The sequence below is a fragment of the Thalassophryne amazonica genome, chromosome 3 (assembly GCF_902500255.1).
Source record: "Thalassophryne amazonica chromosome 3, fThaAma1.1, whole genome shotgun sequence".
Taxonomy (NCBI): domain Eukaryota; kingdom Metazoa; phylum Chordata; class Actinopteri; order Batrachoidiformes; family Batrachoididae; genus Thalassophryne; species Thalassophryne amazonica.
In genome coordinates this window covers 4985068-5007886 of record NC_047105.1, presented here as the reverse complement: position 1 = coordinate 5007886, position 22819 = coordinate 4985068, and the positions used below count along the sequence as shown (strand labels likewise).

Sequence of the window (22819 nt, the reverse complement as noted above, 5' to 3'; positions counted from 1 at the left end):
TGGATGAAGTAACTAATGAAAATAACTCAGGCAGAACAATCGGAGAGAAGAGTCTAACCAAATACCGGCATCACTGAAAGCAGCCAAAGATAACGATACATCTTTGGGATGGTTATGAGTAATTTTTCTCTAATAGTCAAAATTTTGTTAGCAAAGAAAGTCATGAAGTCATCACTAGTTAAAGTTAATGGAATACTCAGCTCAATAGAGCTCTGACTCTTTGTCAGCCTGGCTACAGTGCTGAAAAGAAACCTGGGGTTGTTCTTATTTTCTTCAATTAGTGATGAGTAGAAAGATGTCCTAGCTTCACGGAGGGCTTTCTTATAGAGCAACAAACTCTTTTTCCAGGCTAAGTGAAGATCTTCTAAATTAGTGAGACGCCATTTCCTCTCCAACTTACGGGTTCAGCTTTAAGCTACGAGTTTGTGAGTTATACCACGGAGTCAGACACTTCTGATTTAAAGCTCTCTTTTTCAGAGGAGCTACAGCATCCAAAGTTGTCTTCAATGAGGATGTAAAACTATTGACGAGATACTCTATCTCCCTTACAGAGTTTAGGTAGCTACTCTGCTCTGTGTTGGTATATGACATTAGAGAACATAAAGAAGGAATCATATCCTTAAACCTAGTTACAGCGCTTTCTGAAAGACTTCTAGTGTAATGAAACTTATTCCCCACTGCAGGGTAGTCCATCAGAGTAAATGTAAATGTTATTAAGAAATGATCAGACAGAAGGGAGTTTTCAGGGAATACTGTTAAGTCTTCTATTTCCATACCATAAGTCAGAACAAGATCTAAGATATGATTAAAGTGGTGGGCGGACTCATTTACTTTTTGAGCAAAGCCAATAGAGTCTAATAATAGATTAAATGCAGTGTTGAGGCTGTCATTCTCAGCATCTGTGTGGATGTTAAAATCGCCCACTATAATTATCTTATCTGAGCTAAGCACTAAGTCAGACAAAAGGTCTGAAAATTCACAGAGAAACTCACAGTAACGACCAGGTGGACGATAGATAATAACAAATAAAACTGGTTTTGGGACTTCCAATTTGGATGGACAAGACTAAGAGACAAGCTTTCAAATGATTAAAGCTCTGTCTAGGTTTTTGATTAATTAATAAGCTGGAATGGAAGATTGCTGCTAATCCTCCGCCTCGGTCCGTGCTACGAGCGTTCTGACAGTTAGTGTGACTCGGGGGTGTTGACTCATTTAAACAAATATTCATCCTGCTGTAACCAAGTTTCTGTTAGGCAGAATAAATCAATACGTTGATCAAATTATATCATTTACCAACAGGGACTTAGAAGAAAGAGACCTAATGTTTAATAGACCAACAGCACTTACAGGTAACTCTAGACTGTCTTGATCATCCTGGAGCTGATCAATGGGTGAGCCTTTGCCATTCTGGTTATTCTTCTATCCATTTGATGGTTGTTTTCTGTTTTCTTCCACGCGTCTGTTTTTTTTTTTTTTTTTGTCCCTTTTAAAGCATTGGAGATCATTGTAGATGAACAGCCTATAATTTTTTGCACCTGCGTATAAGTTTTCCCCTCTCCAATCAACTTTTTAATCAAACTATGCTGTTCTTCTGAACAATGTCTTGAACGTCCCATTTTCCTCAGGCTTTCAAAGAGAAAAGCATGTTCAACAGATGTTGGCTTCATCCTTAAATAGGGGACACCTGATTCACACCTGTTTGTTCCACAAAATCGAAAAACTCACTGACTGAATGCCACACTACTATATTGTGAACACCCCCTTTTCTACTTTTTTTCACTAATAGCCCAATTTCATAGCCTTAAGAGTGTGCATATCATGAATGCTTGGTCTTGTTGGATTTGTGAGAATCTACTGAATCTACTGGTACCTTGTTTCCCATGTAACAATAAGAAATATACTCAAAACCTGGATTAATCTTTTTAGTCACATAGCACTACTATTATTCTGAATACTACTGTAACTGTTAGAATGGCCCAAACAGGGGTCACCCCTCTGAGTCTGGTCTGCTTGAGGTTTCTTCCTCAGTATCATCAGAGGGGGGTTTTCCTTACCACTGTCTCCTGTGTTCTTCCTCTAGGGGTTGGTAAGGTTAGACCTTACTTGTGTGAAGCGCTATATAAATTAAATATATTGAAATTAAATTGAAATAGTGAGACCAGCTATGTTGTTCGGCTTAGAGACGGTGGCACTAACAAAAAGACAGGAGGCGGAGCTGAAGATGTGATTCTCTTTGGAAGAGACGAGAATGGACAGGATTAGGAATGAACATATCAGAGGGACGGCTCAGGTGGGGCGGTTTGGAGACAAAGTCAGAGAGGTGAGACTGAGATGGTTTGGACATGTGCAGAGGAGGGACCCAGGGTATATAGGCAGAAGGATGCTGAGGATGGAGCCACCAGGCAGGAGGAGAAGAGGGTGGACAAAGAGAAGGTTTATGGATGTGCTGATGGAGGACATGCAGGTGGTTGGTGAGACAGAGGAAGATACAGAGGACAGGGTGAGATGGAAACAACTGATCTGCTGTGGCGCCCCTAACGTTACATCGCTGTGACATCAGTGACCCACAAAAGACAAATATTTACGTCTCTAATGAATCCAACTAGAACTGATGAAGGTTTTCGAGATGAGCCAAAATGTCTTGAAGAATCTCAACAAGAAGAATCCCGACTCAACCTCCCTGGATCAGCTGTGACATTCTGTCCATGTGGTGCGTGTCTCGGGGCATGATCCAGCACCTACGTGCCTCAGTGCTGAGAACCCAGCAGCTGGAGCAGGGCAAAGACATACCCATGTCTCAGCTGACTGCAGAGGACAGACAGTGACTTGGAAGGGACTGCTTATCTGCCTGAGTGGTTGACATCCAGGACTGGTAGTGTGGCAGATGCAGCACCAGAGCACACTCTCAGACCTGACTCAGTTCAGATCCATGTCACAACACGACCAAACCAGTCACAAAAATATGGAAAATTCTTCAGTAAAACATGTAGATGACATGTGAGTTTAAAAATCGTTACTTCCCGCTGAAACGAGGCGTTCACATCCACATGATGGCGGTTCCTCTGTGCGTTTGGTTTTTGGACATCAGTAAAATTCTGATGGATCTTTGCCTTACCGGTGCAGTTGGGGCCGTAGAAGTTGGTCTGGCACAGTTGGCAGGCTGTTCCTCTGAAGCCTTTATGACATCTGCAGAGTCCTGAGCCGGCTATGCCATCATCACAGTCTCCATGATCACCACAAGGGGCCGCCACACCACCTGAAAAACTGAACCGCCACTTTGATAGACCTCACTCAAAGTTAAGGGTATATTTTAAATGTCTATCTGTAGAAAAACAGGTTTGCAGAGATGTTCAGAGATGGTTTATTAAGTCCTTCAGGTTTTGATGCCTTACCTTGACAGTCTTGACCGTAGTGGTTTTTACAGCACTTTTGGACCCAGGAGGGAAAACTACAGACCCTCTTACAGCCGGTTTGTCTGTGGTGAAGCGATCTCTGAAACTCCATGATGAGTATCTCCTCTGAGACATGGACCTCATCCTACACGGTTCCGTCATTCCCTGGAAGAAGGCAGGAAACGGGACATAAGTTAGGTCAGGAAGCAGGTGCTGAATTAAATGCTGCCACGTCCTAGTGGGATGACACTTAAGCACCACATAAGGGTGGAGCCTAGGCTCCACCCTTATGTGGTACTTACAAGGAATTCACTGAATTGTAATGACTGACTGGCAGTCACAGCACAGGGGGTTGAGCTTACCATGTCTTGATGTTTGAAGGGACAGTGTGGAACAAGGGAACAGCGTCCACATATTCCCTGAGATAGAAGACAAAAGAGTCAAACTTCAGTCCAGCTTCCAAGAAGAGGGGACAAACCAGATGGAGATCAGCACTCGGTTACCCATCAGATGGCTGTTTATGCCTATTTGTTTTTTCACTAAAGTTATTGCTGTTATACATCTGAAGTCAAGTATTTGAAAGTGTATCTTCAAAACCTGCATCACCAACATTTTTCAGTTTGTGACTCCAGACAGAGTCGCTGTTAGATGCTTTCTTTGAAAATCCTGCTCGGTTCCACCACGAAGGTGTTTAACTGGTGATGCAACAGTCAAACGCTGGACTTCAAATTCCAAACTGACGAGCAGCTGCTGGGCAACCAACCAGACAAAGAGGTGGTTGACAAAGAACGAAAGACTGCAGCTGTGATTGGTGGAGCTCAGTCCCTCTGTTGGTACCTTTTCTGCTTCCTTAGTGTCGTCCACCTGGATGCACCTCACGTTTATACGTCACCCTGCACTCATGCTTCTTAAAACATGTATTCATGACAACATTTCCATGCTTTTTACACAATCACCTACCATCTGTCCTTCCACCTGTCCTTGATATCATAACCTACCATCCCTGGTTCTCAAGTCCAGACACCTGAGTGGCTCTACTCTTCTTCTTTTTTTTTTTTTTTAAGATATACTTTAGTATACACTAGTAGAGTTCTACCTAAGAACTGCAATGTATTATAGAAGAGATACCTTACTATATTTTCATGCAGTATGCGCGCACACACACACACACACACACACACACACACACCACACACACACACACACACACACCACACACACACACACACACACACACACACACACAGAGTGTTGGTAGTAATACTAGTCATGCTGGTGTGAGCAGCACTGACAAAAGTGGTACGGTTCTCAAGGTCGTCAACAGTGCGCTCCCAGACCAGGAGGCTCCAACAGCTGGTCAATGCCAAAGGCCACGCCCTCTTTGAAGATGAGGAAACGCTCCGTCATTCTTGCTGCGTTGCTGTTAATTAACACAGCTCCCTGAACACACAGACACACAAAGAAAGTCAGCAACCACCTCAGTCCCAGAGCAACACCGTCACAGAGCAGGACGGAGGGGGGGGGTTCACGGCCAAGTCAGTTAACCATCTCGAACCACAGGCCAGACAGATGGTCCCAGTTGGTTCTGCTTTTCATTGCAACCACAAACGTAACCAGCTGACTTCACTAAGAATCAAAGCGCGTTCATCAGTGGAACCACCTGGTGGAGTCTGTGGTCGTAACAAAACCTGACAGCATCTCAACAGACGGGTCGCGTGACAACAACACGACCATGAGGCGGTCCAACGCACAAAGAGCGAAGGTAGTCAGCAAGAAGGAAAAGAACATGTTTCAGCAGTTTTACCACTAAACTGTGAATATATCATCCTAAATATCCTTTAAAAAACAATAACACAGGATTCTTTGAAAATTTACATTCATCTACGTCACATTGTGCAAAGTCTGAGAAACTGTCAAAGCCAAAATCATGATCTTTAAAACAAAAGGAGCAATCGGGGCTGTACTTGGCTCCTCCCCAACCTGGTTTTATACGACATCATATAGGAGTGACCAATCAGCTGCTGTGTTTGCAATATTTTGGTTTATTTTTGTATAACAGCTGTTAAAAGGACATGCATCAAGTTTTATGGCACCAATATTAACATGTGTTCTGTGTAGCACTGAGACATCAACACAAACAAATACACCTGTCACCATAGCAACAACCAGGAGGGAGGAGCCAACACGCACCTGTTTGGTGTGTGTGCGAGTGTTTTCTCACCACAAGGCTCTTGTCACAGCTGTAGGTGAGCAAGGATCCGTGCATGGTGCGATACGATGCATGTTTGTGCCGGCGAACCGATGCCCATCAGCTACACACCACACACACCACCACACACACACACACAGATAAACATCACACCAATAAACTACAGTTCTGTGGTGTGAGAGAGAGAGAGAGAGAGAGAGAGGGGCTCCACACTATTCATACAAACCACATTGGTAGGTGATGTCACTGACAAGCTCCTCCTCCTGTGTACGGTTGTGTTCGTAGTGAAATGAGCTGGTGGCGTCTCACTCTGCTGTGACCACAGACTCTTTGTGACATCACAGACGTGGAGTTAAGTGATTTTAAATGATTTTCTTCCTTCAACCAAGTTGTTGATTAATTCTCTTTAATGTTAATGATGGAAAACATGGAGCAAACAGCATCTCTGACTTTCAGCTTTATCAGACCAGCTCACGTCGCCACGGAGACACAAACCAAAGGATGGAGGCAGAGGACTTAACAGAACAATCTGACATAACACTGGTGTCGCTGACCGAACGATCCCAACGAAAAAGTCACTCCTCCCTGCCTTCACTGCGCATGCGTCATTAGCCGCAGTTCACTGATTATCACCTTGTTTTCTGCTTCAAACTGCCTCCAGTTATCATCTGTATCAACCACAGATATCCGAAGTTTTTGTACAACAATCATTTACACATAAATTCAGCATTATTTCATCATAAAAGATGGAGGAAGTGATCAGAGTGCTGCGGCTCCACGAGCTGCTCCTGTTGCGTTCACTGTGTGTCGGTCATTTCAAAGCGTCACCAATTATCACCTCGTTTCTGCTTAAAACTGACTTTAGAATGATTTAAGAGGTTTTACTTTGTCATTTGATAGTTAATAATCACATTAATCCATTTGATCATTTTGGGTGAAGAGAGTCCGTCTCAGACGAGCTGCTGTGGTTCCCAAATGACGCATGTGCAGTAAAGGCAGCATGGATCAATCTTTAGGGGGGACCATCCAGTCTGTGACACCGGGTCTGATTTGATCCACAGTGTCTTTGATGTTTGCTCGTAGCTGACACAGTTATCGTGCTACATTTGAGGCAGTCCGATTCTAACTTTACCCACCTTGGCATTGCGTATGATGTGTGCTTGACAGTCGCAGTCAGCTGATCTTGGTGGTCAGGACTGAAGAGCCAGCGATGTCTGGTAGGCGACAGCGTGTTTGAGAGCCGCGTCTGTCGGCCAGAACATGGTGAAGGGCTGGTGAAAGGACATCTGGATCACAGGCAGTAATCCTGCCTCCTGCACCAGTAAGTAAGTTTATTTGTGTAGCACCTTTCAAGATAAAATCAACAAAGTGCTTTACAGGAATTTAAGAACACAGAAATAAAATACAGAATCTAAAAACAGCAATGACATAAAACTAGTTAAAAGCAAGTCTGTACACATAGGTCTTGAGCTTCTCCTTAAAAGTTCCAACAGAGTCCACAGAGCATAGGTGTGGCGTAAGTGCATGCCACAGTTTGGGTGCCACAACCTCAATGCACAATCTCCTTTGGTCTTCAGCCCTGACCTTGGTACAGCCAACAGGTTCTGGTCCAAGGACCTCAGAGACCTGCTTGTCACATACGGGTGCAAGAGTTCACTGATGTAAAGTGCCGTTTGACTGTGCAGAGCTCTAAAAGTCATCACCAATATTTTAAATTACAGTCTGAACTGAACTGGGAGCCAATGCAAAGAGGACAGAATGCGTGTTACATGAGACCACTTAGAAGACTTGTAAGGAGCCTTGCAGCCACATTCTGGACCATTTGATGGCGGTCCAGCAAAGACTGTCTGAGGCTAGGGAACAGCGAATTACAGTAATTTGAGATGTGGAGAAATAAAAGCATGAATGATCTGTTCCAGCTCAGCCCGAGACACAATGTTTCTAAGGTGGGCAATGTTCCATAAGTGAAAGAAACATCAAGACAGGTAACGTGTGTGTCAAATTTGAGAATTTGGACAAATTTTAACACCTAAAATTCTGAGTGCTTAATGAACAAAAGAGGATAGGGAACATACTCCTCAGGGGCAGAAACAAGGACTTTAGTTTTTGCTGTATTAAGTAACAAATAGTTAGCAGCCATCCAGGTTTTTATGACATCAATACAGTTTTGAAGAACAGATACTGTAGAAACTTTGCAGAGGAAAGGAGATGTACAGCTGTATGTCATCTGCATAACAATGATATGATACATCATTAAAGGAACTCAAATATGTCCAAGTGGGAGCAAGTACAATGCATATAAAACAGGTCCCAGAACAGAACCTTGGGTACACCACATGACAGAATGGAGAAGAGGATGTACAGTTGTATGCAAAAGTTTGGGCCCCCCTGATAATTTTCATGATTTTCCTTTATAAATTATTGGTTGTCTGGATCTGAAATTTCAGTTAAATAGCAGACAAACACAGTGATATTTTAGAAGTGAAATGAAGTTTCTAGTATTTACAGAAAGTGTGCAATAAACTATTTAAACAAAATTAGGCAAGTGCATAAATTTTGGCACCCCAACAGAAAAAAAATACATCAATATTTAGTAGATCCTCCTTTTGCAGAAATAACAGCCTCTAAAAGCTTCCTATAGCTTCCAATGAGAGTCTGATTCTGGTTGAAGGTATTTTGGACCATTCGTCTTTACAAAACATCTAGCTTTGTTGGTTGCCGAGCATGGACAGCCTGCTTAAAATCACACCACAGATTTTCAATAATATTCAGGTCTGGGGACTGAGATGGCCATTCCAGAACATTGTACTTGTTCCTCTGCATGAATGCCTTAGTAGATTTTGAGCAGTGTTTAGGGTCGTTGTCTGTTGAAAGATCCAGCCTCGGCGTAACTTCAACTTTGTCACTGATTCATCAACATTGTTCTCAAGAATCTGCTGATATTGACTGGAATCCATGCAACCCTCAACTTTAACAAGATTCCCAGTACCTGCACTGGCCACACAGCCCCACAGCATGATGGAAACACCTCCAAATTTTACTGAAGGAAACAAACATTTTTCTTGGAATGCTGTGTTTCTTTTTCTGCCATGCATACCGCCCCTTATGTCCAAATAACTCAGTTTTAGTTCATCAGTCCACAGCACCTAATTCCAAAATGAAGCTGGCTGTCCAAATGTACTTCAGCATACCTCAAGCAACTCTGTTTGTGGCATGTACGCAGAAAAGGCTTCCTCTGCATTACAGCATCATACAGCATCTCTTTGTACAAAGTGCGCTGTATAGTTGAACGATGCACAGAGACACTATCTGCAGCAAGATCATGTAGGTCTTTGGAGCAGGTCTGTGGGTTGACTATAACTGTTCTCACCATCCTTCACTTCAGCTTATCTGAGATTTTTCTTGCCTGCACTTCGGGCCTTATATATATATATATATATATATATATATATATATATATATATATATATATATATATATATATAAGGTGATAGATGGATTTACAAGATGTACCATATCATTCCAAGATTTAACGCCATGATATCTGATGTGATGCTGATAAAGAGTAGCTCTATGCAACGGTAAATGCAAATGTGCAGCCTGTCTGGTCAGATAATTATGAATTTGATGGTTATACACAAAAAAATATTTAATGAAGGAAGGCCACTTAATATCATAGAGAGCTCTGAAAACAAACGTACAGGTCAAGAAAATATTTAAATGGAACATATTTAAGAGCTGCAATTAAAAAAACAGAGGTGCACTTGGAGCACAAGGTTTCGAACGAGTAGCTATTCCAGCAAATTTTTCTGTGGAAGAAATATTTTGTTTATATAAGTTGCAAAGGGACATTCCACGGTCCTGACCTTTGCAAACTGTTGTGAGTGTCCTGCCTCAAGTGGAGGAGTTAAAGATCTCGGGGTCTGTTCACGAGGAGAGGGACGGATGGAGTGTGAGGTCGACAGACGATCGGTGCAGCGTCTGCAGTGATGCGGTCGCTGTATAGGACCATCGTGGTGAAGAGAGAGCTGAGCAGGGGGGCAAAACTATCGATTTAACCGATCGATCTACGTTCCGACCCTCACCTATGGTCATGAGATTTTGCTCATGACCGAAAGAAACAAGATCGCGAGTACAAGCAGCCGAGATGAGTTTCCTCCACAGGGTGGCTGGGTGCTCCCTTAGACATAGGGTGAGGAGCACGGTCACTCGGGAGGAGCTCAGAGTCGAGCCGCTGCTCCTCCACGTTTGAAAGGAGCCAGCTGAGGTGGCCAGGCATCTTTTTCGGATGCCCCCCTGGACGCCTCGCTGGAGAAGGTGTTCCGGGCACGTCCCCTCGGGAGGAGGCCCTGGGGACAGTACCCAGGACATGCTGGTAGGGACTATGTCTCGCAGTGGCTTGGGAAAGCCTCGGGGTTTTCCCCAGAGGAGCTGGGGGAGGTGTGTGTGGATCAGGAGGCCTGGGCGGATTTGCTTGAGATGCATGCCCCCGCAACCCGACCTCGGATGAGGCGGACGAAAATGGATGGATGGATGGATGGAAGTTGCAAAGGCACTTCCCCATACAATATTACAATAACTTAAATATGGATAAAATAAACTATAATGTAATGTTAAAAGACGTTTGTGATGTATTAAATATCTTATTTTGGTATGATTCCTATTGAATTGGTTTTTTTTTTTTTTTTTTTTTTTTTACAAACATGATCAATATGTTCTCTCCAAGACAGTTTCTCATCTAATCCACACCCCCAAAAAACATACAGATGAGACCCTTGATATTATTTCATTATCAATGCAAATTTTCATTACACCGTGATTACATTTTTTATTGCCACCAAATAACATAAAATCAGACTTTTTATGTTTAATGATAATCTATTGGCTTTGAACCAGGTTGAATAATTACAAAGATCGTCTTTTAAAGTACCTGACCAAACTATCAATATCTTTGCTGGAAATAAAAAAAATAGTATCATCAGCAAACAACAAAGGGAATGTAGTAGTAGAACAGATGCAAAATCACTAATATATATTATAAACAATAACGTCCCAAAATTTAACCTTGAGGTACTCCACACTCTATACAATTGATATCTGAGTCCAGGTTTAGAGAAACATACTGTTTTCTTTCAGATAAATAAATAATAAGCCATGTACGAGGTCTGTCCATAAAGTATCGTACCTTTTTATTTTTTTTTAAACTATATGGATTTGATTCATATGTTTTCACGTCAGATAATCTTGAACCCTTGTGCGCATGCGTGAATTTTTCCACGCCTGTTGGTGATGTCATTCGCCTGTGAGCACGCCTTGTGGAAGGAGTGGTCCCGCCCCGTCGTCGGATTTTCATTGTTTTTCAGAAGCTGTTAGAGACTGGCACCTGGAAACTATTCGAAAAATTTATCTGGCTTTCAGTGAAAATTTTATGGGCTTCACAGAGAATAAGGTCTGTTAGTACAGCTTTATGGACCCCTTTAAGGACACTCAGCGCGTCGGGCTCTGAACTGCGACGACATGGCACAAGCCACCGGACCATTTCTGAGCTGATGGCTCTGTGGATACGAGACCATCATGTGCTCTTTCTCTGGTTATCACAAGAGCTGGACATCAGCCATTTTCCGGCAGATTTCACTTTTAACAAGAGATTTTGTCATGGAAAGCCGCGCGGAGGCGTCGCGCGTCACGACCGATTCGCTTTGAAAGTGAGACAAAGGAACACCTCCGTTTTGGCGTGTCAGAGGACAAGTTTGGACATGTCTATCTCGGCTTTCAATGCTTACCAGTCCAGTAAGTATCAGTGAAATTGTGGAGAGCTGGACAAATCCATATAGTTTAAAAAAAAATAAAAAGGTACGATACTTTATGGACAGACCTCGTATGTACAGTTGCCTTAAATCCATATTTGTTTAACTTTGAAAGCTCTTTTGAAAGATCTAAAAACACACCAATACCAAACTCATTATTTTCCAAAGCTAAATGAATTCTATCCAATAATTTGATCAAAGCCATATAAGTTGAATGATTTTTCCAAAAACCATATTGATAATTATATAAAATTGAGTTCTTAAGCAAATGATTATTTAATCTTTTATAAACAAGTTTCTCCAAGATCTTTGAAAAACATGGCAAGACTGAAATAGGATGATAATTTGAAAAAGATACAGGACTCACCTTTTTTAAACAGATAGATGTATTATTTTAGCAATCTTTAAATCAGAAGGTACTATGCCCGTTTTCAAAGACAAAGAAAAAATACGTGTAAGTGGTTCCGAAATTTCATGTATAACAGATTTAACAACAGATGTACTTATTCCATCATGGCCAGCTGCAGATGGACGCAGACCAGTAATGATTTCACAAACCTCACTGGAGTTTGTGGGTTCAAATTCAACCACAGAGGAAATGATCCTAATGTAATCATCAGGATTTATATTTGTGGAGTCAATGTTCTTTGCAAGAGAAGCACCAACATTTGAAAAGAAATTATTAAACTTGCAAGCAATATCAAAAGGATCAGAGAAACTTCTAGATCCATCTGAAAAGGTTGACATATTTTGATAAACATGTTTTCTTTTAAGTAGTTCATTGATTATTTTCCAGGGCCCTTTAATATTGTATATTGATTTTTTGAAAATTGTCACTGAAGTATTATAATAATTATATCTTCTTTGCAGCCCTAACAAGCGTAGTGTATTTAATTTTATAGAATTTATAGGTTGATAAATTTAAAGGTGAAGGAGATGATAAATATTTTTTTTATACAACTTGTTTTTTCTGAATAAGGATTTTTGTAGTCTCCTAGAAAACCATGGGTTTTGCTTTTTGGACGTATCACCAGATAATTTAATGATTGGAAATGATTTTTTCGTAAGCTTCATTGAACATTTGCATGAACACCTGATAGGCTAAATTGGGATCTGTTTCCATATATATTTTTTCAAAGGATATGTTCTCAATTAGTCTCTTAATTTCATTTTATTAGTAATATTGAAATTTCTATAGTAAGTAGTAGACTTCTTATTTAGCATATAACAATTTTCCAATTCCACAATTTGAAATATTGGAAAATGATCTGAAATATCCATAAACAATATTCCAGATGTCATTGCATAATTTAAATTATTAAATAAAATATTATCTATTAATGTAGCAGAATATTCTGTAAGTCTTTTCGGTTTGGTAATTGAGGTAATTTAAGAAATTATTCATTGCAGAATGAGTTTCCCTATTGAACAAATTTATATTAAAGTCGCCAAGATTTTGACAGATTTTATCCTCTCTGTTAATGAATTCCAGAATATTTGAAAAACACTGGTTGAAATTTACAACATCTGTATTTGGTGGCCTATAAATACAACCAATGATAAGATTTTTTGTTCTACTATCAGACAATATTTCTATGAAAATTGATTCAAAATCAGATTCACTTGAATTCATAAGATCAAATCGGACATTGAAATCTAGATTTTTATGTAAAAATATTGAAACCCCTCCTCCAGACCTTGATTGTCTGACAAAGTGCGAAGAGTTATAAAGTGGCAATTCGTACAAGCCAGTGTCTTTGCACTGCCCAGTCAGCCATGATTCTGTAAGGGCAATTACAGAAAACTCATGATTCAAAGAGGATACAAAATGTGTCAATTTATCATAATTGTTTGGAAGACTACAAATATTTAAATGTAATGCTGAAAATGTTTTATAAGGATTAGGATAAGATTGAAGAGGATGTTTAAATCTGAGTTCATCATAATAATCACATGAATTAGGGTTATTTACATTAGAGAAAAAATTCCTATCAGGATCAGCTTGTAATCTACGAGTTACATCATCTTGATCAAGTTCAAAAGGGTTGAATAACAAAGTCTCGTTTACAGCGAAGCCATCATAGTTATCAAGAAGATATCTTTCAAACTCTTCATCATTCAGTGAAGAGAATGGGAACATTAAGCAACAACTTTCACAGATCCATGTACAATCTATTTTCTTAGTTCTGTTAGAAAAATATGCACATTTAAGATGAAATACATTTTTACAAAGAGAACAAGTAATAAACTGTAAACCTAATTGATTCTGACATTTTATGCATTTGTTATCACAATTCATGGAGTTGATGGACAATGAGTCCAAAATCACGTAGGGATACTAAGAAAAAAAATGCATGTCAAACCTTTGTTGGCTTTGTTGGTCGATGGGCGATAAGTTTGTCAAATATTAAATATGCAATGTCACCTCGTTGTCTTGCCCTTTTCATTTCTGGAATCAGCTCTTTGCCTTTTTGTCTCACCGCGTCAGAAAAATCTTCATTAATGTAAATGCTTGATCCCTTTAAAAACTTTGCCTTTTCCAGCACAGCCATCCGATCCTTATGCCTTAAGAACTTTACTACAATTGGTCTGGGTTCATCACCTTGTCTTGGTTTATTACCACTACGATGCACACGCTTCATTTCAATATGCCTTGGATCTAGCTTAAGTTTTTCAGAGATGATCTTCCTAATCTTGTTCTCAGAGTCAGACCATTTCTCATGCTCAGACTCCTGAATTCCGTCAAACACCAAATTATTCCGTCGAGACTGATTGTCCAGGTAATCAAATTTGCAAATTTGCTAACCACATTGTTGTATGTGGAATCAAAGACAGACATGTCTTTTCTTATTTCTTTACACTTGCGTGACAGATTATCAGAAATTAACTTTACATCATCAACCTCCTTCTGAGTATATTGAAGGCTTACTTTAAGGTCACACAGATCTGTTATAACACCATCTAGTCTTTTGTTGAAGGAGTCCATTATTATCTGAATAAAACCTATAAAGGTTTTAACCTGGTTATACGATTAGATAACCGATTAGAGGAACATTGTCGGGAGCAGGGCGGGGGCCGTGGCCGGGCATGAGCTGTCCCTCTTCCTTCCGGGTCCGAAAGGGTGCCGCCGTCCGTACGCTCCACAGCCAGAGAGCTCCGTGTGGCAACAGCTCCCCCTGCTTAACCTCACTCGTCCAGAGCGTGAATCAATGGAGACCTACATCCGGGATTCTTTAGCTGCCGGGTTGATCCAGAACTCCACCTCCCCGATGGGTGCGGGTTTCTTTTTTGTGGGTAAGAAAGACGGCGGACTCCGTCCATGCATCGATTACAGAGGGCTGAATGAAATAACGGTTCGCAACCGATACCCGTTACCTCTGTTGGATTCGGTGTTCACGCCCCTGCATGGAGCCCAAATATTCACCAAATTGGATCTTAGGAATGCGTACCACCTGGTTCGGATCCGGAAGGGAGACAAGTGGAAGACGGCATTTAACACCCCGTTAGGTCACTTTGAGTACCTGGTCATGCCGTTCGGCCACACCAATGCGCACGCGACGTTCCAGGCCTTGGTTAATGACGTCTTGCGGGACTTCCTGCATCGGTTTGTCTTCGTATATCTAGACGATATACTCATCTTTTCTCCGGATCCTGAGACCCATGTCAAGCATGTACGTCAGGTCCTGCAGCGGTTGTTGGAGAACCGGCTGTTTGTGAAGGGCGAGAAGTGCGAGTTCCACCGCTCTTCTTTGTCCTTCCTGGGGTTCATAATCTCCTCCAACTCTGTCGCCCCTGATCCGGCCAAGGTTGCGGCGGTGAGGGATTGGCCCCAACCAACAAGCCGTAGGAAACTGCAACAGTTCCTCGGCTTTGCAAATTTCTATCGGAGGTTCATCAAAGGCTACAGTCAGGTAGTTAGCCCCCTGACAGCCCTAACCTCCACTAAAGTCCCCTTCACCTGGTCGGAACGGTGCAAAGCCACGTTTAGGGAGTTGAAACGCCGGTTCTCGACTGCACCAGTCCTGGTGCAGCCCGATCCAAATCGCCAGTTCATAGTCGAAGTGGATGCCTCTGACTCAGGGATAGGAGCCGTGCTATCCCAGAGCGGGGAGTCCGACAAGCTTCTCCATCCTTGTGCCTATTTTTCCCGCAGGTTGACCCCGGCTGAAAGGAACTATGACATCAGCAATCGGGAACTTCTGGCGGTGAAAGAGGCTCTTGAGGAGTGGAGACACCTGTTGGAGGGAGCATCGGTACCATTTACGGTTTTCACGGACCATTGGAACCTGGAGTACATCCGGACCGCCAAGCGTCTGAACCCCAGGCAAGCCCGCTGGTCACTGTTGTTCGGGCGTTTTGACTTCCAGATCACATACCACCCCGGGACTAAGAATCAACGATCTGACGCCCTGTCCCGGGTACACGAGGAGGAAGTCAAGGCCGAGTTGTCGGACCCAACGGAAAGCATCATCCCCAAGTCCACTGTCGTGGCCACCCTCACCTGGGACGTGGAGAAGACCGTCCGGGAGGCCCTGGCACAGAACCCGGACCCGGGGACCGTACGTCCCACCAGAGGCCAGAGCTGCGGTCTTGGACTTCTGTCACGGTTCCAAGCTCTCCTGCCACCCGGGGGTGCGAAGAACCATGGCAGTGGTCCGGCAGCGCTTCTGGTGGGCGTCTATGGAAGCCGATGTCCGGGAATACGTCCAGGCCTGTACCACCTGCGCCAGGGGCAAGGCGGACCATCATAAGACCCAAGGTCTCCTCCAGCCTTTATCCATGCCTCATCTGCCCTGGTCCCACATTGGCCTGGACTTCGTCACAGGCCTCCCGCCGTCCAAGGGCATGACCACCATCTTCACGATAGTGGACCGGTTCTCCAAGGCGGCCCACTTCGTGGCCCTCCCGAAGCTCCCAATGGCCCAGGAGACTGCAGACCTCCTGGTCCACCACGTCGTGTGTCTGCATGGGATTCCATCAGACATCATCTCTGATCGTGGTCCTCAGTTCTCCTCTCAAGTCTGGAGGAGTTTCTGCAGGGAACTGGGGGCCACCGTGAGTCTCTCTTCCGGGTACCATCCCCAGACGAATGGACAGGCAGAGCGGGTGAACCAGGATTTGGAAATAGGCCCTCTGCTGCGTGACCTCCGCGCACCAGACGGCCTGGAGTCACCATCTGGCCTGGATCGAGAACGCCCACAATAGCCAAGTGTCATCGGCCACCGGCCTCTCCCCGTTTGAAGTGTGTTTGGGGTACCAGCCCCCATTGTTCCCGCTCGTGGAGGGAGAGGTCGGGGTACCCTCGGTCCAGGCCCACCTAAGGAAGTGCCGTCGGGTGTGGCGTACCGCCCGTTCTGCCCTGCTCAAAGCCCGGACGAGGGCCAAGGCCCATGCAGACCGCTGGCGTTCCCCGGCCCCTGCATATGAGCCCGGGCAGGAGGTTTGGCTATCGATCAAGGACATCCCTCTTCAAGTGGAATCCCAAAAACTCAAGGACAGATTTATTGGAACATTCCCCATCCTGAAAGTCCTCAGTCCGGAATCCGCAGTGAAGCTGGCAGCTTCAGCTTCACTGCGGATTCATCCTGTTTTCCATGTGTCACATCTCAAGCCCTACCACACTTCACCACTCTGCACCCCCGGACCTGCGCCGCCTCCTGCCCGGATCATCGACGGGGAGCCGGCATGGACCGTGCGTCTGCTCCTGGATGTCCGTCGGGGGTCGGGGGTTCCAGTATCTAGTGGACTGGGAGGGGTATGGACCTGAAGAACGCTCCTGGGTGAAGAGGAGCTTCATCCTGGATCTGGCCCTCCTGGCCAACTTCTACCGGCGGCATCCGGACAAGCCTGGTCGGGTGTCTCCCGGCCCGGGGGGGGGTCCTGTTATGTGGGCCGCTGAAGAGGAGGTACTGCTGGCCTACCATCACCAGAGGGCGCCCTGCTTGAAGTGCGGGCTTCAAGCACGAGAGAGCGTCGGAGCAACAGAGAGTGACAGCTGTCACTCATCAACAGCACCAGCTGTCACTCATTCTACTATCATCATCCACATCACTATAAAAGCCGGACTGCAACTCCACCTCCCCGCCGAGAAATCAGCTACCACTCAGGTAACCTTCTCTGCTGTGCCTTACCGTGACTAAATATTGTTCTGTGTGCAGCCGTTGTTCCTGTGGATACAGTCTTCTGCTGGATTGGTGCATAGTGTGGGTTTGCGACGTCTTCGCCTCTCACTCCATCCAGAGAAGCGACTGACAGGAGCTGCACGGGTGTTCCTATTTTGGAGGTGGAGGTTCTCCCTCCCGGAGGAACTGAGTACTGAGAGATTACTGGGTGTGTATTCACACACCCACCATTAACTGTTTCTGTTTCTGCCAGCAGTACGAGGTCTGACAGTTGGAGACGGTGGCCACCTGGGGACCCAGGACTTGGCGGCTCCGGTGTTCTTCAGATCCGTTGGCGGTGGAAGCCGTGTGGGATCCGGCTCTTCTCTGGACAGACGTCTTCTATCCTCGAGCCTGTCCACACGTCACCTTTTGTACGATTGACTGTACTTCTCAACTGCAATTGTCTGTATTCCGTCACACATCACAACATTAAATTGTTATTTTTGGCTTATCCATTGTCCGTTCATTTACGCCCCCTGTTGTGGGTCCGTGTCACTACACTTTCCCAACACTTTCTCATGATTGGATTCATCTGTGTAAGGAGGTCAAAGTCAATGAGCTTACCAAACCAATTTTGTGTTCCAATAATTAGTGCTTAATGTATTAAAATCAACAAAATGACAAAATGCCCAAATTTATGCACCTGCCTAATTTTGTTTAAATAATTATTCCACACTTTCTGTAAATACTAGAGACTTCATTTCACTTCTCAAATATCAGTGTGTTCATCTGCTATAGGATATATTTAACTGAAATTTCGGATCCAGACAACCAATGATTTATAAAGGAAAATCATGAAAATTATCAGAGGTACCCAAACTTTTACATACAACTGTATATTTAGCTGCAGCAACAGAAAAACTGGTATTAGAGAGATAGGATAAAAACCAATCTAGGGCTGACCCAAAAATGCCCGCCCATGTCCTTAATCTCTCAAATAAAACACCATGATCAACAGTGTCAAAAGCTGTAGACAGATCCAAAAGTACAAGTACCGAATATTCATCTGCATCTCTGCGCATTAAAATATCATGTGAAACTCTAAGAAGAGCTGTTTCACCAAGAGGCAACACACTTACTACAACATCAACACAGTGGTGGGCACAGTTCCGCTAATCTGCTAACCACTAATTAGCAATGCTAACTTTTTTGTTAGCTGATTAGCCTTTCAGCTAACTTTGAAAACCATCAGCGGACCAATTAACTTAAGCGAAATTTAATTCCGATGACTTTTAGACTGCTAATATCTTTTTGTGGGCATAGTGAATAAAGCTTAACAGTTAAAAATCATTTGTAAAGCCTGAAATCACACATTATAGTTCCTGCCTGATAAGTGTTTTGTAGCAGACAGACAGCTATGAGAGGTAGAGCTCAGTCCTCTGCCAGCAGAGAAGACCTGCCTACCAGAGACAAAAGAAGAGAAGAAAAAAAGATCATTTATTTTCAGACATGTGGGAGGAGTCATGCACAGCAAGGCAGTTTTAACTTATGGTTAAAATTTTAAACAAACTCATTTCGGACAGGTTATCGAAATTAACGTCACCTGAAAATATCAGGTATATGTTTTAGTTTTAAAGTAATGTACTAATTTGGAAGGATTTAGCATTTACACACACACATGCCAAAAGGCATTATGGGAAAATGGAGCTTCCTATCATCAATGGTTGGTCGGTTTATGAAAACCAACACACAAGTTACTATAATGTGTGTGTTGGTTTTTCCAAATAAATCTGTATTTGTATATACAGTAATGTTCAGAATAATAGTAGTGGTATGTGACTAAAAAGATTAATCCAGGTTTTGAGTATATTTCTTATTGTTACATGGGAAACAAGGTACCAGTAGATTCAGTAGATTCTCACAAATCCAACAAGACCAAGCATTCATGATATGCACACTCTTAAGGCTATGAAATTGAGCTATTATTAAAAAGAAAGTAGAAAAGGGGGTGTTCACAATAATAGTAGTGTGGCATTCAGTCAGTGAGTTCATCAATTTTGTGGAACAAACAGGTGTGAATCAGGTGTCCCCTATTTAAGGATGAAGCCAGCACCTGTTGAACATGCTTTTCTCTTTGAAGCTTACACACATCGCTGGCCGCCATGTTGAATGTGTGTAAGTGGGTGTTGCTATAGATGCACAATCACAGTCTTTGTGTCACTCTAGAGTCGTATTAGAGACAAAAGTTTCTGTTTATGTGCATTTTTCATGACCATGGATCATAACTATCATACCAGCAACATCAGAAAAACATCAAGATCTAAAGGAACTGAGTGTTCGGCTATCACTTGCACCAAGTACACTAAAACAAACAAGGAAGTGGCATTCTACTCCTTTCCAAAGGGTATCGTTAAGAAATGATTCATCAATAACCTGTATGCTTAACGATTCCCTTATCGGTCCCTCAGAGTGGCCGTTGTTTTTGGGGGTGTTTGTCAGGAAAATGATAATTTCTCTGCATTGATTACAGACCCTGCAGCGGGTCAGTAATCAACTTTTCTGCAGCGCGGCTTTGCTTTGAACCTTGAACCAATCGAAGCAGTGATTCGCAGATTGATGCAGTGTTTCGATCTAATGCTTCATTGACTCATTGTTTTATTTCGCTTTATCTTAATTTTCCCCCACTAAAACCTAGCCAATCGAGCGACTCCTATCGATAACGACCAATCAGATAACGCGATACAACGCCTACTTTGGCTGTCAGTTTGTTGACAAGATTCTACATGATGCCTGTGCATTATTTCACAAAGACTATTCCTTATTAAGCCCCTTTCACAGTGCCCGCTTTGAGGTGTGTCGTCATGACGACGCCGTGTACACAATGCAGTAAAAACTAAGCACAAAAAAAACAAACAAACAAAAAATGCTGCTGGCTGCAGCAGCTCCTCGGTCTTCTCTCACAAATGTGTTTAAATCAATCAATCAATCAATCAACTTTTTTCTTATATAGCGCCAAATCACAACAAACAGTTGCCCCAAGGCGCTCCATATTGCAAGGCAAGGCCATACAATAACCATGAAAAACCCCAACGGTCAAAACGACCCCCTATGAGCAAGCACTTGGCCACAGTGGGAAGGAAAAACTCCCTTTTAACAGGAAGAAACCTCCAGCAGAACCAGGCTCAGGGAGGGGCAGTCTTCTGCTGAGACTGGTTGGGGCTGAGGGAAAGAACCAGGAAAAAGACATGCCGAGAAGGGGGGCAGAGATCGATCACTAATGATTAAATGCAGAGTGATGCATACGGAGCAAAAAAAGAAAGAAATAGTGCATCATGGGAACCCCCCACAGTCTACGTCTAAAGCAACATAACCAAGGGATGGTCCAGGGTCACCCGATCCAGCCCTAACTATAAGCCTTAGCGAAAAGGAAAGTTTTAAGCCTAATCTTAAAAGTAGAGAGGGTATCTGTCTCCCTGATCTGAATTGGGAGCTGGTTCCACAGGAGAGGAGCCTGAAAGCTGAAGGCTCTGCCTCCCATTCTACTCTTACAAACCCTAGGAACCACAAGTAAGCCCGCAGTCTGAGAGCGAAGCGCTCTAATGGGGTAATATGGTACTACGAGGTCCCTAAGATAAGATGGGACCTGATTATTCAAAACCTTATAAGTAAGAAGAAGAATTTTAAATTCTATTCTAGAATTAACAGGAAGCCAATGAAGAGAGGCCAACACGGGTGAGATATGCTCTCTCCTTCTAGTCCCCGTCAGTACTCTAGCTGCAGCATTCTGAACCAACTGAAGGCTTTTTAGGGAACTTTTAGGACAACCTGATAATAATGAATTACAATAGTCCAGCCTAGAGGAAATAAATGCATGAATTAGTTTTTCAGCATCACTCTGAGACAAGACCTTTCTGATTTTAGAAATATTGCGTAAATGCAAAAAGGCAGTCCTACATATTTGTTTAATATGCGCTTTGAATGACATATCCTGATCAAAAATAACTCCAAGATTTCTCACAGTATTACTAGAGATCAGGGAAATGCCATCCAGAGTAACGATCTGGTTAGACACCATGCTTCTAAGATTTGTGGGGCCAAGTACAATAACTTCAGTTTTATCTGAGTTTAAAAGCAGGAAATTAGAGGTCATCCATGTCTTTATGTCTGTAAGACAATCCTGCAGTTTAGCTAATTGGTGTGTATCCTCTGGCTTCATGGATAGATAAAGCTGGGTATCATCTGTGTAACAATGAAAATTTAAGCAATACCGTCTAATAATACTGCCCAAGGGAAGCATGTATAAAGTGAATAAAATTGGTCCTAGCACAGAACCTTGTGGAACTCCATAATTAACTTTAGTCTGTGAAGAAGATTCCCCATTTACATGAACAAACTGTAATCTATTAGACAAATATGATTCAAACCACCGCAGCGCAATGCCTTTAATACCTATGACATGCTCTAATCTCTGTAATAAAATTTTATGGTCAACAGTATCAAAAGCAGCACTGAGGTCCAACAGAACAAGCACAGAGATAAGTCCACTGTCCGAAGCCATAAGAAGATCATTTGTAACCTTCACTAATGCTGTTTCTGTACTATGATGAATTCTAAAACCTGACTGAAACTCTTCAAATAGACCATTCCTCTGCAGGTGATCAGTTAGCTGTTTTACAACTACCCTCTCAAGAATCTTTGAGAGAAAAGGAAGGTTGGAGATTGGCCTATAATTAGCTAAGATAGCTGGGTCAAGTGATGGCTTTTTAAGTAATGGTTTAATTACTGCCACCTTAAAGGCCTGTGGTACATAACCAACTAACAAAGATAGATTGATCATATTTAAGATTGAAGCATTAAATAATGGTAGGACTTCCTTGAGCAGCCTGGCAGGAATGGGGTCTAATAAGCATGTTGATGGTTTGGATGAAGTAACTAATGAAAATAACTCAGGCAGAACAATCGGAGAGAAAGAGTCTAACCAAATACCGGCATCACTGAAAGCAGCCAAAGATAACGATACATCTTTGGGATGGTTATGAGTAATTTTTTCTCTAATAGTCAAAATTTTGTTAGCAAAGAAAGTCATGAAGTCATCACTAGTTAAAGTTAATGGAATACTCAGCTCAATAGAGCTCTGACTCTTTGTCAGCCTGGCTACAGTGCTGAAAAGAAACCTGGGGTTGTTCTTATTTTCTTCAATTAGTGATGAGTAGAAAGATGTCCTAGCTTCACGGAGGGCTTTCTTATAGAGCAACAAACTCTTTTTCCAGGCTAAGTGAAGATCTTCTAAATTAGTGAGACGCCATT

At 42.8% G+C, this 22819-nt stretch overlaps 1 protein-coding gene and 2 long non-coding RNA genes across 3 annotated transcripts in view; 1 reads left to right on the top strand and 2 right to left on the bottom strand.

Annotated features, from left to right (window-relative positions):
- The window catches only part of stab1 (stabilin 1), a 285696-nt gene that overhangs the window by 98084 nt on the left and 164793 nt on the right, over positions 1-22819 (bottom strand). The window lies entirely within an intron of this gene.
- Positions 982-18642, top strand: LOC117505332. The gene is made up of 3 exons (XR_004559073.1): positions 982-993; positions 2313-2320; positions 18446-18642. It is a non-coding gene; the product is annotated as an uncharacterized LOC117505332 (long non-coding RNA).
- Positions 3487-4711, bottom strand: LOC117505324. The gene is made up of 3 exons (XR_004559072.1): positions 4685-4711; positions 3755-3811; positions 3487-3557 (listed from the first exon to the last, which is right to left on the bottom strand). It is a non-coding gene; the product is annotated as an uncharacterized LOC117505324 (long non-coding RNA).